The sequence below is a fragment of the Triturus cristatus genome, chromosome 1_2 (genome assembly GCF_964204655.1).
Source record: "Triturus cristatus chromosome 1_2, aTriCri1.1, whole genome shotgun sequence".
Classification (NCBI taxonomy): Eukaryota; Metazoa; Chordata; class Amphibia; order Caudata; family Salamandridae; genus Triturus; species Triturus cristatus.
The window spans coordinates 38,124,552-38,151,431 of NC_140580.1; the positions used below are offsets into that span (position 1 = coordinate 38,124,552).

The 26,880-nt window shown below is 45.1% G+C and overlaps 1 protein-coding gene across 5 annotated transcripts in view; it reads left to right on the forward strand.

Annotated features, from left to right (window-relative positions):
• The first annotated feature begins 4,477 nt into the window (after nucleotides 1–4,477).
• Nucleotides 4,478–26,880, forward strand: part of RAB44 (RAB44, member RAS oncogene family) — a 710,497-nt gene continuing 688,094 nt past the window's right edge. For 2 of the 5 annotated variants that reach the window (XM_085600485.1, XM_085600530.1), the window contains exon 1: nucleotides 4,482–4,614. The gene's annotated coding sequence lies outside the window, so the exon portion shown is untranslated. Of the gene's footprint in view, nucleotides 4,615–26,880 lie in introns of all 5 variants that reach the window. The other 3 variants (XM_085600504.1, XM_085600493.1, XM_085600551.1) reach the window with 3 other exon arrangements.

Genomic DNA, 26,880 nt, shown 5'->3' on the forward strand with positions numbered 1-26,880 from the left:
TGTAATATAAAATATGTGCTGGGGAGTGTAACGTTGCATATGCACTGTGACAAAGATATGGATCCCAGATTGTAATATGTATGGCATAGCACTGTGCGTTATGACATAGGCATCGAGAAAGGCACGTTAGATGGGGCAATATAACCCGTGCGAAGACAAGTGTGGCATGACATATTCACGGGGTGGTGTTACAGTGCACATGGGCTAGAGAGTGTCATAGCATATGCACTAGCTAGTGGAATACAACACAGAGGTGTGTGGCACTCGGCAGGCAATGGTGGGTGTAACACAGCATTGGGCTCTGTCAGGAGCACGCTGTGACTCTCAAGTGATGTTCGTCCCCTTTCCAGAGAGTAAAATAAAAAGTATTACACATCCGGCAGTGGATGTGTGTTTTATTAACCGTGAGGGGGGTTTCTTGCATGGTTTTGGTCGAATTTTTGTCGAATCCCCTTTGAATGGCTTGGTGTGCATGTGTATTAAATGTGCCCGTCAATAGCTACCCATGTTTGTATAAATAAACGACAAGGGTGTCTACCAGGATTAGGCACGGTAGGGCATCAGACATGTCAGAGCTTCACTAGTGGTGTAAATACATTCCACGTGGATTCATTGCATGCATAGTCGCCTTTTAATGAATATCACGCAAATCGTCATGGTGATAGGTACGTACGGTTTGTCCAGCATGTCCTAGGTGTGTCTATAAATATATATTTTTTAAAAATAATAAAAAACAGTGGCCGGCCCTGGGGATTGGGGTCAAAAAAATATAATTAGGAGACTGGCCCTGGGGGATGGGGTCATCAGGGCCAATAAATTAGAATAAGAAGGGGAACCAAACAGCCCCCCTTCTTAAAAAACTAAAATAAATAAAAGACTGGCATCATGCCGGAGGCCATGCCCCCTCCGTACAGCACTCTGCAAACGCGCCCCCAACAGGCATCTCCAGTATGCGCCAGGGAGCTGCGCTGCAGACAGGTGTTCTGAGGCCAAGCCCCTTTTTACACCTCTCTGCAACGCAGCTCTGTGGCGCTTACTGGAGGTACCTAGTGGTCTAGTTTGACCCTAGGGACCCTTAGGATTCAGGGGGACTTAATCTCTCAACTTAGAACAGCCACAGGGCGCGTTTACACAGTGGTGAAGGGAGGGGACGGGGCCTGAGGTGACGTGTGCAAACACGCACTATGGCACGTTTTAAATTGGGGATATAATTTCCCTTCAATACTGAGGGCCCCTGGGGGCTAACTAGCCCACCAAGTGCTTCCAGTAAGCGCCACTGAGCTGCATTGCAGAGAGGTGGTCCAGGCCGTGCCACTTTTTACACCTCTCTGCAACGCAGCTCTGTGGCACTTACTGGAGGTACCTAGTGGGCTAGTTGGACCCTAGGGACCCTCAGGATTCAAATGAACTTAATCTCCCAACTAAAAATGGACACAGGGCGTGTTTACACAGTGGTGAAGGGAGGGGACGGGGCCTGAGTTAACGTGTGCAAAAACGCCCTGTGGCCTGTTTTAAGAGGTAGTTTTAATCCCCATGCCCTATTATACACTAGGGGCTTACAGAGGAGGTCATGCTAATCACAGGGGGACCCCAACGCATAATGTTCCCTAGTGTGTGTAGGTGTTTTCACTGTATTCTAAGTGTCTTTTAACATAGCACTGGCTCTAGGACTGGTTAGTCAGACTCAGTTACCACCAGTATCCGTCTGAAAAAGTTGAGGGTACAGGATGATTTTGCAACAAGGCTTCTTTCTGCTCTTCTTTTTGTTCTTTCTGCACGTTATCCTTCTTCCTGCACTTATCTTCGTATTTGAGGACTTCTGTTGCTTCTTTCTGCACTTCTTTTGTTTCTTTCTGTGCATTTTTTCTTCTTTCTTCACATGTCCTATCTCTGTAGGCATAGTTAGAAATTAGCATTTAAAAAACCTTTGAAATTCACAGAAAAAACCATAGGTTTCAGGCACGTTATAGTTAGGAATTAGCATTTAAAAAACCTCAGAAATTCACTGAAAAAACCATAGGTTTCAGGGGTGTTATAGTTAGCTGGACTTTTCACTTGTACAAAACCATTGAAATTCCCCCGTTATAGTTAGTTCAGCTAACTATAACTCGCGCGCCCGCAATGCACTGCTGATGACGTCAGCAGTGCAATGGATGGTTTTTTTTGTAAAATTAATTGTATAACTGACTTATTAACAGTATCTTAGTGAATACAGTGATGTAATATGTGACGTCATCAGCAGTGGATTGCGGTTGCGCGAGTTACAGTTAGCTGAACTAACTCTGACGGGGGAATTTCAATGGTTTTGTACAAGCGAAATGTCCAGCCAACTATAACATGTGTGAAACCTATTGTACACAATAAACAAAAAAACATAAAAGAACTGGAATTTTTTTTTTAAATACCAATTTAATTACACATAAAAAATAAACAATATAAAAAATTACATTTTACCAAAAATATATTACATATTACAAATATTACAAAATAAAAATGGTACAATGTTAAATACTCAGAAACGTCATAATAATATACATTTAAACAAAACTATAAACTTGTAGGTATAATACACATACTGTTTCCACTCGAATATGTTCATAGTAGGGAAAGTGTTGGACTCAGAATGGGTAAAATGTACTATTCCCACTCCAGTCTGTGCAACAGAAGGGAAAGCGTTGGACTCAGGAGGGGTAAAATTTACTATTTCCACTCCAATCTGTGGAACAGTAGGGAAAGTGTTGGATTGCGGAAGGGTAAAATGTACTATTCCCACTCCAGTCGGTGCAACAGTAGGAAAAGAGTTGGACTCAGGAGGGATAACAATTTACTATTCCCACTCACCCTAGTCTGTGCAACAGTAGGGAAAGCGTTGGACTGCGCAGGGGTAACATTTACTGTTCCCACTCCAGTCTGTGCAACAGTGGAGAGAGAGTAGTTCACTTCAAACAAATAAAATATTTTAACAACTATATTAAATATCAAGAAATATAAATAGTTAAATATACAAATTGTATATATATGTATGTATAATTTTTACAACAACTTAAAAATTACATATTTATTACAATGTTTAATAAATATTTTAAATTAAAAGATATTATATTAATATAATTAAAATACCACACTATATTCTCACAATCATAAAAAGCAACAAATATAATGTTCAAATGAAACAAGCTTTGACAGTGAACCCTGAAAAAGACTAGCACATGACCCACTATCCCTGGTTAATATATATAAAGTGGTAATCCCCCACTGATTAAGTGTGCACACTGTTTATGCACCCACTGCCATGGTGCAATCCAAGACAGGATTTTAACAATTTCAACAAATAGCAAAGGTGCACCACTTAGCAAAATGACACAACAGACACATTACAAAATTATCAAGTCTGCGTCCATAATTTTCTTCAAGTATTCTTCTTTTATTCAAAATGTATAAAAATCACTCATAATTGGAAAAACAGCCTGGCTGTTTTTCCAATTATGAGTGATTTATATACATGCTCCCATAGGAAAATGTAGTGCAGTCGGACTGCCGACCAGAGATTGGTCGGTCCCAGGACCGAGATGGTGATCGTAAGTAGCACTAAGTGGCATATTTACAAGGGCTTTATCTACGCTTTTTTGGCTTAAAAAGCCAAAGAAGCGGAGATAAAACTATCACCCTATTTACAAGAGGGTGCTAACTTGCATAATCGCATGTTAGCACCCTTTTTCCCCAACGCCTCCCTTTGCATCTCTATTGAGATGCAAAGTGGGTATCACTGGGCGTACCCCGGATGGACAACCTTGCAAATATCGCTGATGTTCTCATCGAAATATTTACAAGGCTGCCCCAGCATTTTAGCAGACGTTAGTTTTTGGAGAAAACAGCTGTTTTCTCCAAAAACTAACGTCTGCTAAAATGCACACTTACCTATCCCCAACATTGGGGTGGATTATGCTGATGCGACCCTGTGGGTCGTATCAGCAAGGTTATCGCTGTTTTGCAGGGAACATCGCTGGAAAACCAGCGATGCTCCCTGCAAAAGGGCGATAACCTCGCTATCTCTGGAATTTTTATTGCCCTGGAGAAAGGCGTTGTTAATAATGCGCTATCAGGGCGATAAATTCCAGAGATAGCTTGCGATAATAAAATTATCGCTAAGCACGGCCAGCGATAATTATCGCTGGCCGTTGATAATATGCCCCTATGTTTTTGGGGGTTTAAATTCGTAACTATGACTGCATTTTAACTGGGGAGAATTTCTGTTTTGTTTTTTAAAACATGCATTGAGGTTTTATAATAAAAGTTAACCATAAGCCTGCTTTGGCTTTTTCAGCGAATATATATGCATAGAGACACAATCCTTCTAAAGTCGAAGGAAATGATGTGGCAAAGCTGGGTTTTTTAATGTTAGGCTGTTTAAGTAGTGCAACCCTAGTTCTGCGGAAGCCACGACTTAGTGGCAGTTAGATTTACTTCTGCTTAAAGACGAAACTGAAAAAACCGCGAGGCTCTATCTGGGCCACGGAAATGTCATCTTGAGCAAGAAATAAACTCAAGCTGTAAAGCGACTTGGGCACACTTGCACTACCTATGAGGAGAGCGATTCGAAGGAGCACTTAGCGGGTAAGAGAACGACACTCTTTACCATTTGTAAGATTTGCTGAGCTAAAGTGAACACTGGGCCCTGGGATAGGGACTGTTCTCTGCAGCGATGAGTTGGTGTTGCAAAGAGACCTGGACGGGCTGTCAGAAAAAAGATCCATTGATGTTTCCCCTGTTCCTTCCCACACCTCGAGGCCCCCACCTGTCTCCAGCCTCACTCCGGCTGGATCTGGCCTTCAGCTTCCCTATAAGAGTGACGGATTATTTTAATTCCCCTTCTTTGCTGCCCCTCGTTTTACATATAAGAGGTTTCAAGCTTCTCAGCTGAATTCCAACTGCTCACAGTGTTCAAGTCTTTTGGGGGCAACGTCTATAGATTTCCCCATAGTGCAAGGGTCTCTCGCTGAAACTAGCGGAGGGAGGAGTAAGTGGGAGGGAGAACGATTTACGTGCATCGAAATGCTTAGTTCCTCTATCAAAACGGACGCCGATTCACCAGATGCCAGAATCAGAGTCCTACACACTATGTTGGACCCCTCCTGATGGCACAAAGTCGACCCCTTGCCCCACCCGTAAACTCCTGTTTGCTGTGAAGGGCATTGGAAGGACATGAAGTGAAAACTACAGAAAACAATCTGTTCTCTGAGGGATGTTTACTTCCTGTATCTGCTACTTCCTTCGTGACCACGAGACTAAAGGTAGCAAGTGCCGTCCAGGGGTACCCGAGTAACCAAGGGCTGAAAGTAGCAGGGACATCTTAAGGATTGTGGGGGCCCTGGGCCAAATGCATTTGGGGGGGGGGGGGGGGCTTGTTCGGAACAGTTTTGAATTTATGATCCAATTTCAGCCCTTTCATGCCCTCTTTGCCAAGGTCACTGCCCCTGCACAGGTGCACTCATCCAAATTCTAAATGTGTTTACATCTAATATTCAGGGATAGTGATGTGTGCTTTCAATATTGTAACTCAGCAGCAGCTCACTAATCTGTGTGACACCCTCCAATTTCTCATGTAACGCCCTGTTTTGGTCTAAAATAAACTTTTTTTATGAATATTACAAGACACGTAAAACAACATTTCTCTATAAAATGGCTGTTGAAGACTCTCACAAATCAACCATGTTAAAAATAAATTAAAGGAAACAGTATTTAAAACAATCAGTTTAAGAAATATTCAAGGTCATCAGGGCAAGACTCGCAGAAATGGACCTATGGGGGGAAGGGGGGGGGTGGGGGCGGGTCCATAAAAGGCTGGGGCCCTGGGTCCAGGACCAGATCCCACTTTGTCCATGCCGTAAAATGCCTCTGGGCAGTATGCGAGCAGCTACTACCATTACTACCAGGGTGGGACTGGCCTATAGAGCTCTCTAGCAGGTGCCACAAGGACTGGCCTGAAGGATTTGTGTGTGGGCCGTTTTTTTTTGGGTTGGTTGTGGGGCCTGTTTTATGGCCAGGTGGGTAGGATGACCAATCGTCCGTAAATTTCACGAACTGTCCGTCATTTTGGTGTGATGTCCGTTGTCAGTAATCATTCCTTTTACGGACGCCTTTTGTCTGTAATTTTGGACATTAATTACAGCGTTCCCTGCGAGAAGCCCCAAGAGATTAAAAGTTCTCAGGGGTGCTCGCACTTCTCTGTTGAACTCCAGCGGCTGCAGCAGCCCCTCCCTGAGCTCTCACAGACTGTGGGCAGGCCCATTGTCATTCCGATTGAGGCTGATTATCTCCTTTCGAATGACAATGCACCCGCCGTCTGCCTTTAGCATATCAGGGCCAGTGAGATCGTAGTTACATGATTACAGAGGAGCTTTCCCCAAACAGAGTACTGTGGGGAATTTGCCACCTTGTGTAATTTGTCAATGTTGTACACAGAGTGAACAGGGCAGGAGTAATGACGGGACTGAAGAGGCGACAGGAAAAGAGAGGTGATGGGGCAGGAGAGGTGACCGGGCAGGAGAAGTGATAGGGCAGGAGAAGTGACAGGGCATGAGAGGTGATGGGTCAGGAGAAATGATGGCACAGGAGAGGCGACAGGAAAGGAGAGGTGACGGGCAGGAGAAGTGACGGGACAGGAGAAGTGATGGGACAGGAGAAGTGATGGGGCAGGAGCGGTGATCGGGCATGAGCAGTGAACGGGCAGGGGAGGCAACAAGACAGGAGAGGTGACGGGGTAAGGAGAGGTGACCGGGCAGGAGTGGTGACCAGGCAGGAGAAGTGATGGGCAGGAGTGGTGACCGGGCAGAAGAAGTGACGGGCAGGAGTGGTGACTGGGTAGGAGAAGTGACGGGGCAGGAGAAGTGATGGGGCAGGAGAAGTGACGGGGCAGGAGAGGTGACGGGGCAGGAGAGGTGACGGGGCAGGAGAAGTGACGAAGCAGGAGTAGTGACAGGGCAGGAGCGGTGATTAGGCATAAGCAGGAGTGGTAACCGGGCAGGAGCGGTGAAAGGACAGGAGCCGTTAACGAGACAGGAGCAGTGAACGGGGCAGGAGCAGTGAACAGGGGAGGAGCAGTGATGGGGCAGGAGCAGTGACAGGGCAGGAGAAGTGACGGGCCAGGAGAAGTGACGGGGATGGAGAGGCGACGGGGATGGAGAGGCGACGGGGATGGAGAGGTGATGGGGCAGGAGAGGTGACCGGGCAGGAGAAGTGACCGGGCAGGAGAAGTGACCAGGCAGGAGAAGTGACCGGGCAGGAGAAGTGATGGGCAGATGACGTGATGGGCAGGTGACTTGACGGGCAGGTCATGTGAAGGGCAGGAGAGGTGACGGGGCAGGAGAAGTGATGGGGAAGGAGTGGTGATTAGGCATGAGCAGGAGCGGTAACTGAGAAGGAGCGGTGAATGGACAGGGGCAGTGAACGGGGCAGGAGCAGTGAACAGGACAGAAGAGGCGACAGGAATGGAGAGGTCAGGAGAAGTGACTGGGCAGGAGAAGTGACCAGGCAGGAGAAGTGACAGGCAGGTCACGTGATGGGCAGGTCACGTGATGGGCAGGTCATGTGATGGGCAGGTCACGTGATGGGCAGGAGAGGTGACGAGGCAGGAGAGGTGACGGGGCAGGAGAGGTGACGGGGCAGGAGAGGTGACGGGGCAGGAGAAGTGATGGGGCAAGAGTGGTAATTAGGCATGAGCAGGAGCGGTAACCAAGCAGGAGTGGTGAATGGACAGGAGCAGTGAACGCGGCAGGAGCAGTGAACGGGGCAGAAGTGATGGGGCAGGAGAAGTGAAGGGACAGGAGAAGTGATGGGACAGGAGAAGGGACAGGGCAGGAGAAGGGACAGGGCAGGAGAGGCGACAGGGAAGGAGAGGCGACAGGGAAGGAGAGGCGACAGGGAAGGAGAGGCGACAGGGCAGGAGAAGTGACAGGTAGGAGAAGTGATGGGCAGGAGTGGTGAATTGGCAAGAGAGGTGACGGGGCAGGAGAGGTGACGGGGCAGAAGCAGTGATTAGGCATGAGCAAGAGCGGTGAACGGGCAGGAGTGGTGAACGGGCAGGAGTGGTGAACGGACAGGAGTGGTGAACGGACAGGGGTGGTGAACGGACAGGAGTGGTGAACGGGCAGGAGTGGTGAACGGACAGGAGTGGTGAACGGACAGGGGTGGTGAACGGGGAAGGAGAAGTGACGGGGCAGAAGAAGTGACGGGGCTGGAGAAGTGAGGGGGCAGGAGAAGTGAGGGGGCAGGGGAAGTGAGGAGGCAGGAGCGGTGATCAAGCTTGAGCAGCAGTACTGACTGGACAGGAGCAGTGAAAGGGCAGGAGCAGTGAACGGGCAGGATCGGGGACGGGGCAGGAGAAGTGATTGGGCAGGAGAAGTGACGGGGCAGGAGAAGTGACGGGGCAGGAGAAGTGACAGGGCAGAAGCAGTAATTAGGCATGAGCAGGAGTGGTGAATGGGTAGGAGCAGTGAACGTGCAGGAGCAGATAACGGGCAGGCGCAGTGAACGGGCAGGAGTATTGAACGTGCAGGAGTAGTGAACAGGCAGGAGAAGTGACGGAGCAGGAGCAGTGAACGGGCAGGAGCAGTGACGGGGCAGGGGAAATGACAGGGAAGGAACGGTGAGGGGTAGGAGATGTGACAGCGCAGGAGAAATGACTTGTACTGATGTTCTTTGCCTATTTATCTATATACTATTGCATGACATCCACTGATGTGTCTGCAAAGCATACCTGTTTCCCCAAATCTTTGTCCTGAATTTTGACCTCCTGTCCTGAATTTTTGTCCTGAATTTTGACCCCTTGTCCTGAATTTTTACACTCACCATCCTGAATTTGCGCCCATGCCAGTTGGCCACCCTACAGGTGGGATGGGTTTAATGGTGGTTTACCTGATATTTTCCACATTGCCTTAAGCAAGCGGAAACGCATGCAGCCTCCCAAACATGTCAAAACACCTGTACAGCATGTCTGGGCCACTTTTTTGATCTGATACGCTAATCAGGGACACTTACTTTGCCCAGGCCTATTTTCTGTGCCAGTCCCACCCCACACTGTAAATGACTATCCCAAATCTGTGTTTATGATTCTCAAATGTCCATCACGTGATTGGCTCTGCCCTATCCATACTAGCTTTTCAGAGGAAGTACCCTCCACAGGCCCTCTAGGCCAGTCTGCCGTGTCTCGTAAATAGGCACACCAACATCTGGGGAAACGTTTACATTTCTTGGGTGTACACATTGTAAAAAAATGTTACCGAGAGTGTGGGCGCTTCAGGCACATTTACAAAGATTTAATGTTTCATGTCCAAATGGTCTCTTTGATACACAGTCAATATGTGCCTACCGTGAAACGCGTGCGGCACCCAACTGCTCTGGTCAGGCACCAAGCAGGTGGCAGCAACATGTTTTGAAAATACGAAATTGTCAGGAATGTGTTTTTATGCAAAATTTTCAAATTCCAGACTCATACACTTATGTAGAGGTCTGCGTGTGAGCGTCAGGCCTCGGGTGCATATTTCATAGTCCAAGGGCGATATCAAAAGTGTTCCAAATAATATTTATAATCTGTGCCAGATCACTTGGCCTCGTGTGAATTTGAAATGGTAAATCATTTGGTTTAGCATTCTTTTTTATTGCTGAACACATTTTCAGTGGCTGTTCGCCGGTTTCTAAATAAAGCACACCTATGCAAATACTCCTTCTTTTAGGTCAAAGCCTACCAGGGAGCACAGCTTCTGGTTTGCTAACCACATCTAGAGGACATTTGGAAAGCTTCCTTGGGAATGCAGCCACCCGTTGTTTACCATTGGCTTTGTGGTTTGTAACTCACATTTGCTTGCATTCTATTTGCTAGCTCTATTTGTTTTAGTTAGCTCAATTTCTGGAAACAGGCCTTTAAACAGTGGCATAGCTAGAGGTTCTGCCGCCCAGTGCGGTTCCTGATTTTGTCGCCCTGTTAGGGCCGGTGCAGGTAAGAGTAGGGAGGACAGGACCGGGGGGAGGATGGGGGGGAGTCAACAGACAACGACGAGGGAAAATAACATTAAAAAAAGAAAAACACCTACCTTGCGCTTGCCGAAATTGCTCACCTCACCTGTTGCGCCCCAAAAGTGCTGTCTGGGGCAGGTCCCCCCCCAGCTACGCCACTGCCTTTAAATATATTCTTATCTTGCCACATTTGCTATGCATTCAAGACAGAGGTCAAATGTCAGGCTCACTCTTCCAGGGAGCTTGGTATTTCTTTTTTTTTGTCTGACTTCAAAGTGAGAGGATTTATGTGACAATCATGCTGCCTCTGTGGACTGCTTGAGGAAGACTGTTACATGTTATTTTTTTTCCAGAACACAACAACATTTAAATGTCTGTACTTGAGCTGTGCAGGTATTTCAGAATTAGAAAAGCCCAAATGAAGCACATTTTTTGGCCACTCTGCAACACTTCACTCTCCACCACTGTACTCTATATCGATACACTCTACATCAATGCACTCCACTCTGTATCACTCCACTCTATTGCCCCTGCACTCAATGCCAATCCACTGTACGCCACTCTAATCTATTAAGCAAAACTGCACTCTGTACCACTGCACTCTACACCACTTTACGCCATTACTCTACACCACTCTACTCTACACCACTGCACTCTATTCTGCACCACTCTATTGTATGCCACATCACTCTACCCTGCACCACTCCCCTTTTTGCCACTCCACTCTATTCTGAGCCAACCTACTCTACGCCACCGCACTCTACACCGTTCTGTGCCACTCCACTCTATGACACTGTACTCTATACCAATGCACTGTATGTCACTGCACTCTATGTTGCACCGCTGTAGTCTATGCCACTGCTCTCTACTCCACTCCACTCAACTGCACTCTATGCTGCTCTACAATGCTGTACTCTCCACCACTGAACTTTATGCCACTCTACTCTCCACTTCTGCTCTCTACATATCTGTACTCTGTAGCACTCCACTCTACACCACTCCACTCCACGCCTCTATACTCTACACTGCACGCCTCTACATCACTGCACTCTACGGCACTATATTCCGCACCACTCTATGCCACTGCACTTCATGCCACTCTACTCTGCACCACCCTATGCTACTCCACTCTGTCACTCTATGCCACTCTAGTCTGCAACACTGCACTCACTCTACGCCACTCTACTCTGCACTGCTGCATTCTAAGCCAATGCACTCTACACCACTGTACTCTATGCCACTCTACTCTACACCATTTTACTCTGCACCACTGCACTCTGTGCCACTGTATTCTATGCCACTGCACTCTATGCCACTCTATTCTGCACCACTCCACTCTGCACCACTGCACTCTATGCCATTGCCCTCTACTATGCCCCACTCTAATGTGCATCCCTGCATTCTACGATGCATCATTGTATGTGGCTGAATTCTATGCCACATCACTCTGAAAACACTCTATGTCAATGCACTCTACACCAGTCCATTCTACTCTACACTACTCTACTCTATGCCACTCCATTCCACTGTAAGCCACTCTATGCCATTGCACTTCGCTCTGCACCACTGTACTCTGTCATTCTACTCCATGCCACTATACTCTAAGCCATTGCACCCTACACCACTGCACTCTATACCACTCTGCTGTACGTCACTCTACTCCACCCCAATGCACTCTACTCCAATGCACTCTACACCACTGCACTCTACATCACTCTACTCTGCAGCACTGAACTCTTCCAGGGAGCTTGGTATTTACTTTTCTTTCTCTGACATCAAAGTACAAGGATTTATGTGACAATCAAGCTGGCTCTGGGGATTGCTTGAGGAAGACTTTTCATGTTACTTCAGAACAAAATTGCACTCTGTAGCACTGCACTCTACACCACTTTACTCCATTACTCTACACCACTCCACTCAACTGCACTCTATGCTGCTCTACAACACTGTACTCTTCACCACTGAACTTTATGCCACTCTACTCTCCACGTCTGCACTCTACACATCTGTACTCTGTAGCACTCCACTCTACGCCACTATACTCTACACTGCACGCCTCTACGTCACTGCACTCTACGCCACTATACTCAGCACCACCCTATGCCACTGCACTCTATGCCACTCTCTGCCACTCTACTCTGAAACACTGCACTCTATGCCACTGTATTCTATGCCACTGTACTCCATGCCACTCTACTATGCACCACTAAGCACCACTGCACTCTACACCTCTGAACTCTACTATGCACTAATCTAATCTACGCCACTGCATTCTATGACGCTGCATTGTAAATCACTGAACTCTATGCAGCTGCACTCTACGCCACTGCACTGCACTGCACGTCACTATACTCTGCAACACGCTACGCCAATGCACTCTGCACCAGTTCACTTCTCGACACCACTCCACTCCATGCCACTGCACTCTACTCTGCTCTGCAGTACTCTACTGTATGCCACTGCACTCTACGCTACTACATTCTACTCTGCCCCACTGTACTCAACACCACTGTACTCTAGGCCACTCTACTCAACACCACTCTACACCAATGAATTCTATGCCATTCTACACCACTGCACTTTACGAGACTCTACTCTGCAATACTGCACTCACTCTACGCCACTCTATTCTGCACTGCTGCATTCTAAGCCAATGCACTCTACACCACTGTACTCTATGCCACTCTACTCTACACCATTCTACTCTGCACCACTGCACTCTATGCCACTGCGCTCTACTTTGTACCACTATAATGTGCACCACTGCATTCTATGATGCATCATTGTATGTGGCTGAATTCTATGCCACTGCACTCTACGTCTTATCACTCTGACAACACTCCATGCCTATGCACTCCACACCAGTCCACTCTACTCTACTTTATGCCACTTCATTCCACTGTAACCCACTCTATGCCATTGCACTCTGCTCTGCACCACTGTACTCTATGTCATTCTGCTCCATGACACTCTACTCTAAGCCATTGCACGCTACATCACTGCACTCTATTCTGCACCACTCTACTCTACACCACTCTACTCTATGCCACTCTATTGTACATCACTCAACTCTACGCCAATGCACTCTACTCCAATGCACTCTACACCACTGCTCTCTACAACACTCTACTCATATCACTCCGCTCTACGCAACTTCACTCTGCCGCACTCCACTGTACACCACTGCACTGTATGCCACTGCACTGTATGCCACTGCACTATAGGGCACTGTACTCCACTCAATGTCACTCTATGCTACTGCACTCTACGGAAATATATTCTACAATGCACAATACACCACTCCACACCACTGCCTTCTACACCCCTCTACTCTGCATCACTCCACTCTGCGTCACTTTATTCTGCAGAACTCCACACTATGCCATTGCACTGTATGCCACTGCACTCTATGGCACTATACTCTACTCTGCACCACTCTATGCCCCTCTCCTCTGCACCACTCTACCCCACTCTGCTCTGCACCACTTTATGCCACGGCACTCTATGCCACTCAACTCTGCACCACTGCACTCTATGCAACTGCCCTCTACTATGCAACACTCTATCTACACCATGGCATTCTACAATGCTGCATTGTACCCTGCTGAATTCTATGCCGCTGCATTCTACGATGCTACATTGCATGTGGTTGAATTCTATGCCACTGCACTCTACACCACTGCACTCTATGTCACGTCACTCTGATAACACTTTACACCAATACTCCTATGCCAGTCTGCTCCACTGTACTCTATTCCACTTCACTGTAAGCCACTCAATGCCATTCCACTCTACTCTGCATCACTCCACTCCATTCTATGCCATTCTACTCTACGCCACTCTACTGTAAGCCACTGCACTCTACACCACTGCACTCTATTCTGCACCACTGTACTCTACACCACTCTACTCTATGCCACTGTACTCGGTGCCACTCTACTCTACGCCAATGTCCCCTACATCACTGCACTCTACAACACTCTACTCTGCAGTACTGCACTCAATGCCACTCTACTCTACTGAATTCTTTGCCAATGTACTTTATGCCACTGCACTCTACGCCATTCTACTCTGCCTCACTCCACTCCATGCCACTTCACTCTGTGGCACTCCAATCTATGCAACTGCACTCTACGGCACTATACTCTACTCTGCATCATGCTATGTCACGCTATGCTAATGCACTCTGCACAACTCCACATCACTGCTCTCTACGACCTCTACTCTGCTTCACTCCACTCTGTGCCACTTTATTCTGCAGAACTCCACTCTAGGCCACCACACTGTATGCCACAACACTCTATGCCACTCTACTCTGCACCACTGCACTCTATGACACTGTACTGTATGCCACTCTACTCTATTCTGTACCACTGAACTCTGCACCCCTGCACTCTAGACTGCTGCATTGTACTATGCAACACTCTAATGTATGCTACTGCATTCTACAATACTGCATTGCACAGTGCTGATTTCTATGCTGCTGCACTCTATGCCACTTTACTCTGCAACACTGTACACCAATGCACTCTACACCATTCCACACTAGACCACTCCATGCCACTCTACTCTACGCCACTAACTTTTAGCCATGCTGAACAGCAACTACACTGCTGTACAACAAGGATAAAACACATTGGCAAAGCCAATAGCATTTACATAGGCAAGACCTATTGGCTTTGCCAATGCTTGTCACTATACTGCAGCTTCAAAAGTCTATTTTGAGCTTAGAAGCTTTACCATGTCAGTAAATATATTCTATTATTTCCTCCAGAGATGCTTACGTAGGTTAGGGGATGAGAAAGCAAACCTCAAGGCAAGCTCTTGTGCGGTGTGATGGAGCCACTTCACCAGGTCTGCGCCATCCCCACATGCTGTTACGGCAGCGTGGCAGTTATAAAAGGACAACTGTCAAAAATATATATTTATTTTCTCGTACTTTAATTGTATATAAAACAGGAAAGGTTCAGTACCAGCAGCAAAACATAAATAAAATAAAAAACACGGAACAATTACACCCATTCTGAAAATGAAGAAAGTCATAGCAGGTCGATTACAATCTTTTTTTCAAACACCTTATGGAGCTTCACTCAGGTAAACTGTATCTAGCGGCTTTATCTGACAAGTGGCATAGGCAATGGCAACCTACCTACGGTTCCCACAGGGAGTCTAACATGACGGAAGAGCTGTCATTATTGACAATATCTCCAGTGACATCATAACAGCTGGCATCTCCACCTGCAACCTAGGAATTCATTTGGACAGTGAAACAAAAAGCTTATCATTCATGACCAAGATTGGAACCATCTTTGGACCTGCAAACGTGATTACTGTGACATCTTAGTCCTAGGCTTTGCTATCTACTCTTCCTAAACTCTGAACAATGTTCTGAACGTATCCACCACCATGCATGCTCTTCAACCACCCCGATCCATCTACGCCTCCTCTTAACATCTTAAGGTAGGCTAGTTGTCAATGTCAAAGGGATCTATTGTCAAATGTTCCCTCTTTATTTCACACACATAATTTGCCTCTTCACACCTCATGATACTTCGTTACCAAGCCCCCTTCGACCCCAAACATCCCAAACCCCATCTCAGTTTCACTTATTCAAACTTATATTCTATCAACACACCAAACAAAAGTCAATCAATCAGGATTTATAAAGAGCTGCAAATCGTGGGGGTCTCAAGTCAATGGAGTTGCTAGCTGCTTCGCGGTGCCCTATTCGAACAACCATGTCCCGTGTCCCTCTAAAATGAGGACGAACAAGTAGGAGCAGTGAAAAATGAGGGAAAAGCAGGAGAAAGCGCCGAGAAAATGGGGTGAATGGAAGGAGAAAGCAGTAAAAAAAATGAGGCAAAAGCAGGGGAAATCTTGATTTCCCATGGCACAGCGGGTCGGGACCTGCGTCTTCGCATATTCATTTAGTAAGCACAAAACATGGATGAAAATCCAGGAATCAGTCTGAGCCAATCCGAATTCTTCTGGGCTCCTCCCATTCCAATGTGATTTTGCTCGTCATTTCCGCTACAGTTAACCACCATCGAAGCAATCAGCAGCAACTGACGTTATTACTCACTGCAATCATTTAATTTTGACTGTTTCTGCAGTGATTTTTGTATTCAGCAACAAAACCTCTAAAAAAAAGCTAAAGCCTGCAGATATAACTCGTGGAAGATAAAAATGGTCAATATTGCATACGCACCAGGAAGACTGAGTTCAGTCTTCTCGAATATCCATTTTAATATATTAAAACGTGCAGGCAAAATATACCTAATCTCTTGCTTCTCCTGACGAAACTTTGCACCTACCCACTCTTGCATTTCACCACTCTTTATAATATTGTCACCTGAGACCCAGCTGGTATTGGCACTTGCCCAGTCACCAATGATCATCCATTCTGCCCCAATGCTACCATTTCTGATAAGGAGGCTACAATTTCTTTCCATGTGAATATCATGTTGAATTTGGTTGGTCAGCCATGGGTGGACATCTGTTGTAAGGAATACACACTTAGGCACTTTTTATCCTCTTCCTGCTTCTCATAATGTCTGGTGCAGGGTTGAGATAATTTCACATCATCTGTGCCTAGTAGGACAGTGCCCCTTTTCCCCTCATTATCTCTTAAACTCTGTCCCTGTCTTCAACATCAGAGATCTTAGCAATGAAAGGGGTCCCTCATCTCAAGCACATCAATCCCACAGGGCTGTTGATAATGTAAAGCATTTCCACTTAAATAGGATTCTCGTCCACATTTATACCTATCAGTTGTGTTAGTCATTGGGATGGATCTCTGCCATAACTAGATCTCTGCCATCTCAGAAGGGTACTGAGGTGTTCCATGTTCAAAGTCAGGGCAATTTGTTCTCTAATTGTGCAAAAGTCATCCTTTTTTTTCCTGATCATCCCCCATTTATTGACTGATGCTGGTAGTAGCCGATTCTGATTGTGCCCTGGACTCTGCTAACCAGGCCCAAGGCCACTGCTCTGATTAAAAGGTATATGGCGATTAGGTGTAATTACAACTGGTACTGACAACCTACCTTCAAGTCCCTAGTATATGGTAGGGCATGTAGCTTTAACCGCCCAGCAAATTTAATGCACTTAAGTGTGCACTGCTGTGTTGCCTACTGTCAATTTAAAAGTCAGTCCTGCTTTGCAAGCTGCTTTTACATTGAAATTATATGCAAATTCGACTTTGGATTTAAAGGTACTTCCAAAACATTAAGCTATCTTATTTTACACATAGGTCACCCCTAAGGTCTACCATAGGTGCCCTCAGGGTAGGGTGGCATCTAAAAATAAGCAGGGGAATTTTAAAAGATGTTTTATATGCCATGGTGAGGGAATAACTACCAATTTCGTTTTTACCCATTGTAGCATTTTAGCTCCATAGGCTAACATGGGAATACTGTAATAAAGCATAACTATTGCCAAGAGACATAAAAGATTAGTAATGATAAATCCAACACATTGCCACAGTTGAATTTATCATAGCTAATGTAGAACAGAAGTTATAGAATTTTCTTTTCTGTGAGACAGAGTCCTGCCTTCTAACAGCCTCTTCTGGTTGGCCAGTCTTGACAGGCTTAGCCAAATTGCTCTGATGAGGTGATAAGTGGCCTGCTCAGAGACAAAAGGTATCTGGCCAGGGGAGAGCTGCAGCTGCAGAGAACAGGCCAGGAAGGGGGGTGGGTAAACAAACTGGTCTTCAAAGGGAGGAGGGCAGTAAAGATGCAAACTAGGCCTAGCCCCTCTTCCTGTACCCCCCAGCCAGATGAGAGCCCCAGGAATGGAATTTGCAGAAGGCCTGGAAGGGGAGTGTTGAGGGAAATGAGCCACACCAGTAGTTTGGCTTAGCCACATCTTAACCCCGAGGAGAACGTTTCTCCATCTTGAATTTTAAATTACAGTGCTTTGTGTGACAAGAATATGCCACACTTTGGAGAAAGCTGTCATGCTTCTGGGTGGCACCCTGTACCCCATAGGTCATGGGTTGCCCCCCCCTACGTGTTGCCCCAGAACATAGGATAACTCTGGGAGATCTGCATAGTAACTCAAATTCCCTGCCTGAAACTACAAGAAGAAGAAGGACTGCCCTGCTTGAACCCTGGCCTGCACCAAGAGGACTGCACTCTGAATGACTGCACTTGCTGTACACTAAGGAACAACAGTCCTACGGACTTTGCCTTGCTTCAAAAAGAGAGGGAGTGGACTCCCTGATAGCAACAGGTTAAAAGAGCTCCACCTGCATCATCTCCAGCAAGAAGAACCCAGCTGACTCCCTTCAGCTGAACTTTAAAGGATTTGGCCAGGTGCATTGTGGGAACTGTAGTCCCAACTTCAGACTCTGGAACCTTGGATTTCATTTGTGGACACTTTGAACTCCCAAATGGAACTTCAGAAAGCACCACCTGAAGTTTGGAGAACTTTTATGAAAAAGCTCTATAAGTGGACCGACCCAATGATGAGAGTCAAGCCGCCGACATCGGAGCCCCGTCTCGGCCTGAATTTCAGATCCGTCCCACTGAAAACTCCAGAGTTCAAGACTTCAAGGATTTCATCGAGGCCCCGTGCAAATCCAAGCTACCATTGTTGATCTGAAACCCAGCCTGACAAAGTGCCCCGCTTGACGACGAGAGAAAAACCTCCAGAAAAATGACTAAGTGAAAAGGTAAAAACTTGACTGGGCCTTTCCCCTCATGTTAACCGACCCCACGCTCCATCACGATCGGCCTTAAACATTGACTTTGTCCCAGTCAGGTGCGACCAGATGTCCCAAGTTGGTGTTTTTCATTTTTAGGCCCTATAAAGCATATATTCTTTCAAAATTCATATGTCTGGTTCCCTACATTGGATTTTATTAGTTTTGGTGTCATTTTAATCATAAAAATATTTCCTATTTCTTTTAACTTGGTTGTGGATTTTTATTGTGTTTTGTGTCTTACTTATTTAATGTATTGGTGTTTTTAAATGCTTTACACACTTGTCTTCTAAGTTAAGCCCAGCTACCAAGGGTTGAGCCCTGACTGGTCTTTATATTGTGTTGTTGGCCTTATAGCTAGTGGTAGGTGCATACTTACCCCTACTAATTATTAGGGGTGGGCGGAATTTGCGAAATTAACTTTCGCAAATTATCGCGAAAATGTTTAAAATTATCGCAAACAAGCGGAAATATCGCGAAGATGCGGAAGTTTTTTCCGGCATGTTCGCGAGATTTTCTGCATGGTTGCGGGTCGCCAACTTACCCATGTGGTTGCTTGCGGGCGCGGCCATCTTGTTTTGAGTTGTCTCGCGGTGCATGATCGCGAGAAGAAAGAGGTGCTCGCGCGACGCATGACGTCACTGCAGGCGCGAACTGTCGCGAGACAGCGCAAATGGCTAAAAACAATACAACATCTCATGGAGAACGCGACCGGATCAAGAAAACTTGTCGGCGAACGCAGGGATTCAGGTAAGGCGATCGCGCGCGCGCGAGAATGTATTATTTTACAGCGCGAGCAAGAAACAAATTATCGCCAAGCTGCAGGAACCGGAATTTTTGACATTTTCGCGCTCTCCGCGGAACGCGAAAATGTCAAATTATCGCAATTTCCGCAAACGGAACGAAATTTTCGCCCAGGCCTACTAATTATCCACCTTCCAACACTAATAATGACATTTTCCCTTTAATCTGTAGAGTTCACCTTGCCTTCTAGATCTTTCTGCCTGTCTTCAAGCTCTTTCACCTCAGTCAACATAACTAACAGTTCTTCAGATTTATCACCTCTCTTTTGTCCTACCTATTGTTTAGCCTGAACCTGATCACAGCTAACCAGGACCCCTTATTTTTGATCTTGCTTCTGCTTAGTCCTCCATCCTCTGTTTTCCTTTATGCATTGCTGGGGCATAAATGTCTCCCCTCATCCACTTGCTACAAAACATTCCATTGTCTGCACACATCATGGCCTCTCCCTAGTACTATGGGAAGTGATGCAAATGTTACTTCAAGTTTTCCTTTGATATTCTACCAATTGCTCCCTTTCTGCCACAGTAGGAAACTAGATTCCACTTTACATGAAGTGTCTGACTCCAGTTTACCTGCTGGCCAACAGCTACCTAACTATTGGTCCATTCAACGGTGAATCCTCTTCTAGAATTCAATTTGAAATCGTGACAATTCTCAGCTGGTGATGATCCACCCCAAAAAAGTGCTCTGAACGTAAAGGGGACACATATAGACCAAGGCTGAAGAGCATCTGAAAGCCTGAGTAGCAGTGTGGGAGGATTCCACTTGGTGCAGCTAAACTCACTCGGGTCCCCAGCAACCATTTGTGGAGCATTTCTTACTAGAGTCAATTTTAACTTTCTCTTTTCATCTTCAACGTTTAAAGGTTCTCTCTTTGAAGGTCACTGTTCCTTAAGAAACTCATTGGAGGTAGACTCTGAAATGCCACCATGTGATTCCCTAAGCATCAGGGGATTCCCACTACTGAGGGCACAAGCCTGCACTACTCCAGGGCCCAACCTTCACTTAGAGAAGAGCATTGTTGATAGAAGTCTTCGTGGAGTGTCGAGAGTAGAATAGTTACAAAATCGGGACGCAAGTGAGATCAGTAATTCCCTTCCAGGTGTATATGTGCATCATTTTGTAGGAGGGAAATTTGAGGTGCAATTGTGTACCGAGTAGTAATATTATATTCAGGTGTGCCTTCAAAATTCACCCATAGGTTAGAGATTCCTTTTTACTCCCCGTGCAAGAGCTTGTTTTCAGCTACTTGTGACATATTGACAGACACTTTGAGGCGCGTGGGAAAGACGCACAGATAGTGAGGGCATATTGAACGTATGACCCGGAAGTAGTTAGTAGAAGCTGAATCACATCGACAGATTAAGTGTCTCGTTCTGTCAATTTTGTTTCAATACTTCTGTAGTGCAGATCTGAGCTGGCCTGCTTTACATGCCCTCGCCGCTCTCTCTCCCACGGTGCAATTTGTGGTGCCTATTTATACATAATCACTTTCAAAGATCAGCACCTCCACTGGATGGTGCCAAGTGGATTCTGCTTGAATTCCTTCCTGCATCCTACAAGTTAAACCAGAGCAAAGAGAAATAGCCTGCAGTAAGTTCTGATGAATTAGCGTATCAAATATATCACTGCCCAAGCTCCACACTGTGGGGCTTATTTATGAGCCCCTGTGTCACTTTTGTGCTGCCGTTGCATCACTTTTTGTGACACAGCGGCGGCGTAAAATATGCGCCACATTGCTCCCTATTTACAAAGTGACGCATCTAGTCAGATGCGTCACTTTGTAAAGCCTTGTGCCACCATATACCTGCATCAGGTTTTATGTATGCAGGGTGGGCGTTCCGACGCAAGAAATCCTCGTAGAAGTGGCTCCGTGAAATTTATCAGATTTCACTGCGCCATTTCTAGGACGCCACTGCTTCAAATCCTTATGCCTGTCTCATAGCAGGCATAAGGGTGACACAGTGCTACAATCATAGCCCTCCCCCTGCATTGCTGGAGTTGCATCATGCTTCCAACACAACTCCAGCAATGCATCAGTTTTGCGCCGACAGATAAATCAGTAATGCTGATGTATCTGTCATTCCTTGCGACATGATGCGTCATACAATAAATATGACGCATCCATTAAGTAGCAAGGAGCGCACAGTGATAACTGTTGCATCGCTGTTTTCATGTAGCCATGTGGCAGTTTGTATTAATAAGGCCCTTCGTTCAGAAATTTTACTTGTGTCTGGTAACAAAGACCCAGTACAGGGACCTTAAAATACTGAGCTGTATTTGTGAAGTTACTTCATTTCTCATCATAGGTGCTTGTTTAAGTGTGAAATTATCAGCCATTTCTTAGCCAAAATTATCTGTAATCATTAGAGGTTATCTTACTGCACATGATCTTCCTAACCTCAGGGTTCTCTTTTTGGAAGTTAAGGTTGGAATATTATGAAGGACCGCTTGAGGGAGCATAACATAGATGCAGTCATTTCTCAAGGAAAACTCAATGAATTGCCTGATATGGAAAATTATGTTTGAATTGCCACATTCATTTATTAATTAATTAGTTAAATTATAACACAGATCTAGCAAAATAAGCCTTTGAACACCAAGTCAGATTATCTAAATGTAAAGATTCTCTAAATTGATGAGAATCTGAACTAGAGAGGAATAAAACCCAGCCTTTTAAACTTGTTGCAGCCATTCTAATCCCTTTGGCTATGAAATACTTTTGATGAATTCCAGAAATATGTAAATTATGCTTGCTGGGGCATTGTTGATATTTGTATTTTATATTTATATGGTGATCTACTTATACAATGACATAATCTATTCTACTAGATAGATCCAACAGATAAAGGAAGTATTTTGACAATCAAGAAAATCGTCAATGCCGCATGAATAAACAATGTGAGCTTGAACAGAAACGGGTGTACTTCCTAGGCTGCAATCTCAGCCGTTGGGTTGTGGAAATGGTCTTCAAAGAGTCAAGCTATTTTATCTTGTATAAGCACAACAGAGGAGCTAGAATAACTTTTTGATCCTAGCCAACTATTACAGCTTGTTCATACATGTTTTAGTTATTTGTTAATTTGTTTATTTGTATTATAAAGCACAAACCAGGAGAAAGCGATGGGAAGCAAAAGAGGTAAGGAATCATGACCAAAAATAAATTGAAGACAGTGAGCAAGAAAAGAGTCTCTATGCACCACGAGCACAGCAGGTGCCATTAGCAAGTGGTGAAGGAAGGGAGCATGGTCAAGGCATGAGGCTGGAACTTTCAGCATGAAGGCTTTATGACGTCATCACTGGGAAGTGTTGGCTACAGGGGAGCCGCTCAAGTCTTTCTAAAGGAAGAGATACAAGCAGACAATATTACAGGGAAGGGACTGGAATTTAAGACCAATTGGGAATAACCCAAAAAGAAATGAGAAGGAGTTGGCAGATTTTTTAAACCTGGAATCTCCAGTCGTAATACCTCAGGACTGCGGAGGCACATCTTATCCTCCTCACCTTCCTCGAGATGGCAAAGTTCTGAGTAGGTTAATGAGGTAAGTTCGAGTGCAGGATTATGGCCGGCTGCATCTGAGGTCATGCAAGAACAGTGTGGGGTTATTTCGACCATGGATGTATGATCAGATCAATGCGGTCCTGAGACTAAATAGATTGCGCATATTCAGCCTCCTTGAGAGACCTTAATTGGTCTTTAGTAATGCCTGTGAGCAGAACATTCCCATAATCTAGTTTGAATAGGACCAGAATCAACAGGTTGGCTCACTGGGTTAAACTCTGACTGCTGAGATATGCAGTGATATAGGGTGACCAGACATCCCGGATTTCCACGGACAGTCCCCGTTTTTGGAGAAGTGTCCCGGTGTCTGGACACTTCTCTCCAAATTGTACTAATGTCCCGGTTTTTGGGTAGTGCCTGGGTTATGTCCCGGTTTTTAAGGGAGTGTCGAGTGAACCTGCACGTTAATCACAGTGTTGGGCAGGATCACATTTCGACCGTCTCTCTTTGAAACGGGGACAGAGTTCAATTCTTTAAACTCTCCTGCTGTGCTGCTTCACCTCATTTAAGCAGCACAGCAGGATTTAATGAGGTATGAATCGGGGCTGCAGATGCCATAGGACAAGGCCAGGCTCACCAGCAGCCGGACCCTGGAGCTCTTCCCAGAACGGGTGGTAAAGTAATGAAGTAAAGTGAAAATATTTTTTTTAAAGAACACAAATATATATATATATATAAAACGTACCTGCGTGTTTAAACAGGATCACATGGATAGTTTGAAATGCAGAGATTCAGTCCCGTGATCAAGGCTCCTGAGAGAGCAGAAACGTTGGGAGTGGGAGTCCCACATGCTGTGGGGTTCCGTGATATAAACACATTTTTTCAAGACATGACCTGTGCCGGTATACTTCTTTGAAAGCGAGAGAAGAGTTGTTGGGACATATTCAGGATGCCTCGTCCTGATGCACTGGCTGCCCTGTGAAGAAAGGGCTCTCCCGAGGCAAATTAGAGTGGTTATATATATATATATATATATATATATATATATATATATATATATATATATACTGGCGATCGCCAGTAGATAGTTATAGTTAGGACCTATTTTCCATAGGAAATCCGCAACATTCTATTCCTAATAAGTCTGGCGCCGGTTGATGAATCCTCGCGAAATTTTCCAAACTTTTGGCCAGCTCCGCTCCGCTCGTACCCTGAAAGTTTTGTGGTTATTCGTCAAGCGGGGGCCGAGAAAAAAGGGGGGTCCAAAAACGCGTTTTCCCCATGCAATTTCCCATAGGATCTGTTGTCGCAGCTACAGCCCGAACCGCTGAGCAGAATGACACCAAATTTGGCAAAGAGATGGTCCTTAGTTCAGACTCGTGCCTTTTGCATAAATGGTGTGAATCCGTTCAGTAGTTCCTGAGAAAATTAGAGTTAAAAGTACATAAATATATATGGCCGGGGAGGATCCGCGGACCCTACCCGCACCGTAAGCGCACCCTCCCCGAACCAAGCGCGCACCCTTCCGATCGCGCACTGAATGCTAATTGGCTGTCGAGTGTTTGTCTACATTCGAAACCAGGAACTGTTGGCGGCCATATTCTGCCTCGGTAGAAGCGAGGCTGAAGAAGCAAGGGGAATAAGTGTGTAAAACATATAAAGGGGGCAGAATGGAAATACTCTGACCCTCTAGAGGTGCTTAGGGGGTCCCAGAAGGACCCCCTGGGGCCCCCCTTTAAAAAACAAACAAAAAAACGGCGAAATGCACGCACTGTGCGCGCATCCTATCGCGTTGGATGCACGGATTCTCTCGCGGTGGGTTCGCGGATCCAAGGAAAAGAAAAATGAAATTGTTGGGAGATAAAGATTAAGGTTAAGTGTTTTGTTCTTGAGTGGCTCTAAAAAGAGCCGTTATGTTCATTCAGAGTTTTTGGTACTTATAAGTAAGTACCTATACAGAGTCTAAAGTTGTTGAGGAAGACTCTGTTTCCTTCATCAGTAAAGTGTACTCCATCTCTCCTATACATCTCTTGCATATGAAAGTGCAGATTGTTATTGTAAATGGACCCCATTCTGTAGTCTCGGAGAAAAGCAGAAACAGATTTATTCACATGTTTCCTAGCTTTCTCAATCTGTTCAAAAATGATCGGACCAGTTCCATTTCTGCCTTTGGCATATGTTAGAATACACAAAGGCAGTTTTAGGGAAAAGTGAAATCAGTTCTGCAAAGGTGTCCTTCATAAGCATTTCCAGACCTACCCCAGTCAAAGTGCCTAGGTCATTGCCACCACAGTGCACTATTATGAGGTCAGGGTGTTGGATTTGCATGAAGGATTTCACCAATGACATCAATTGGTGCCACTTTAACCCTCTCTGTCCAATCTGCATTTGGCAAACCTAGGTCTTTGTGAATGCCTTTGTTTTCTGCATACCAGAAAATGTAGCTGTGTCCCACAATCCACACTGTAAGCATCTTGTAAGGAGGTCTGGATGCACTCAGATGGTCTCTGTAAATGAAATGGCAGTTTGGAAAGTAAGATGTGTGTAAAATGGTGGCTAAGATGCAATTTTGAAAAAAGACAAGAAATCATTGGTTGTTTGACAACCTTCTACATCGAAAGGTAGGGTGTATATTTCTGTTTTTTAAACGCATGATTCTTATTGGTTAACAAAAACTGATTGTAAGGAACATTATATATGATATGTTGAAAAGTCAAGCACACTTGCTGTCTTGATTAGCAACATTGTGTGTGCTGAACTTGTGACCTGAGTGCTCAGTGCAGTGTTCCATGACCTGTTTCTATGGTAACAGGCAGAAGGCAGATTGCGGGAAGGGTTGAAGTTTATGTCATGTGGAAAGGGTTGAAATGTTTAACCAATAGAAATGTGTGTTTGCTTTTGAATTTATGTGGGAAGGAATGTGATTTGATGTTTACATGTATATGTGTGGAAAATGAGAGGGAAACTTTGCCATTCTTTGGTTCTGCTGACAGGTGCACAGTGTAGAGATTCTGTATAAGAACATCTGGTGTGTGACTGATATCTGGTGTGTGACTGATATACTTCTTAATCTACAAAACAACTTGAAAGGTGAGTTATTTAATTGTGAGGGGATGTATGTAGACTATTTTGATTTTAATCAGACTAATTTATTTCTTCTGCTAAAGTGTAGGGAGTACTTTTTTTTCTCTACAATCTTATTGACAGTGTGTGTGCATGTAGAAACCATTCTGTGATAAGCATTTGTTTTTTTCATGTGTTTGTAGACAGATAACTGTGCAGTTTTTATATTTTGATAGAATTAGAAACCAGTCATTGTTTATGAATTTGTGAAATGAGTTATCTTTCTGCACTAAAATGTAGTACTCCTTGTAGATGAAGAAATGTGTTTTGGTATAGTGCAAGGGATAGTGTTGTTTGTCTAGAATCACACAGTGAGTCTGTGTGCATTTGGGAACCACTGTGAGAGAAGTGTTTGGTAACATCGTGTATTTGCTGACAGATAACTGTTTTAAAACATGTCATGTTGTCAAGTTTTAGTAGCATTAGAAGACAGTTATGGCTTATGCTTTGATTAAATGAGTCATGCATTTACACTAAAGTGCAGTCGTGAAATATGTAGATTGTGTGCAGTTCCCTTACCACTTCCACTGTTGTGAATGAGTTTTGGTAAACTCCTAGGGATAGTGGTGCTTGTCTAGAATAACACTGTGAGTGTGTGTGCATTTGGGAATCACTGTGAGAGAAGGATTGGGTAACATAGTGTATTTTCTGACAGATAAGTCTTTTAAAACCGGTCATGTTGTCAAGTTTTAGTAGCATTAGAAGCCAGTCTTTGCTTATGCGTTGATTAAAT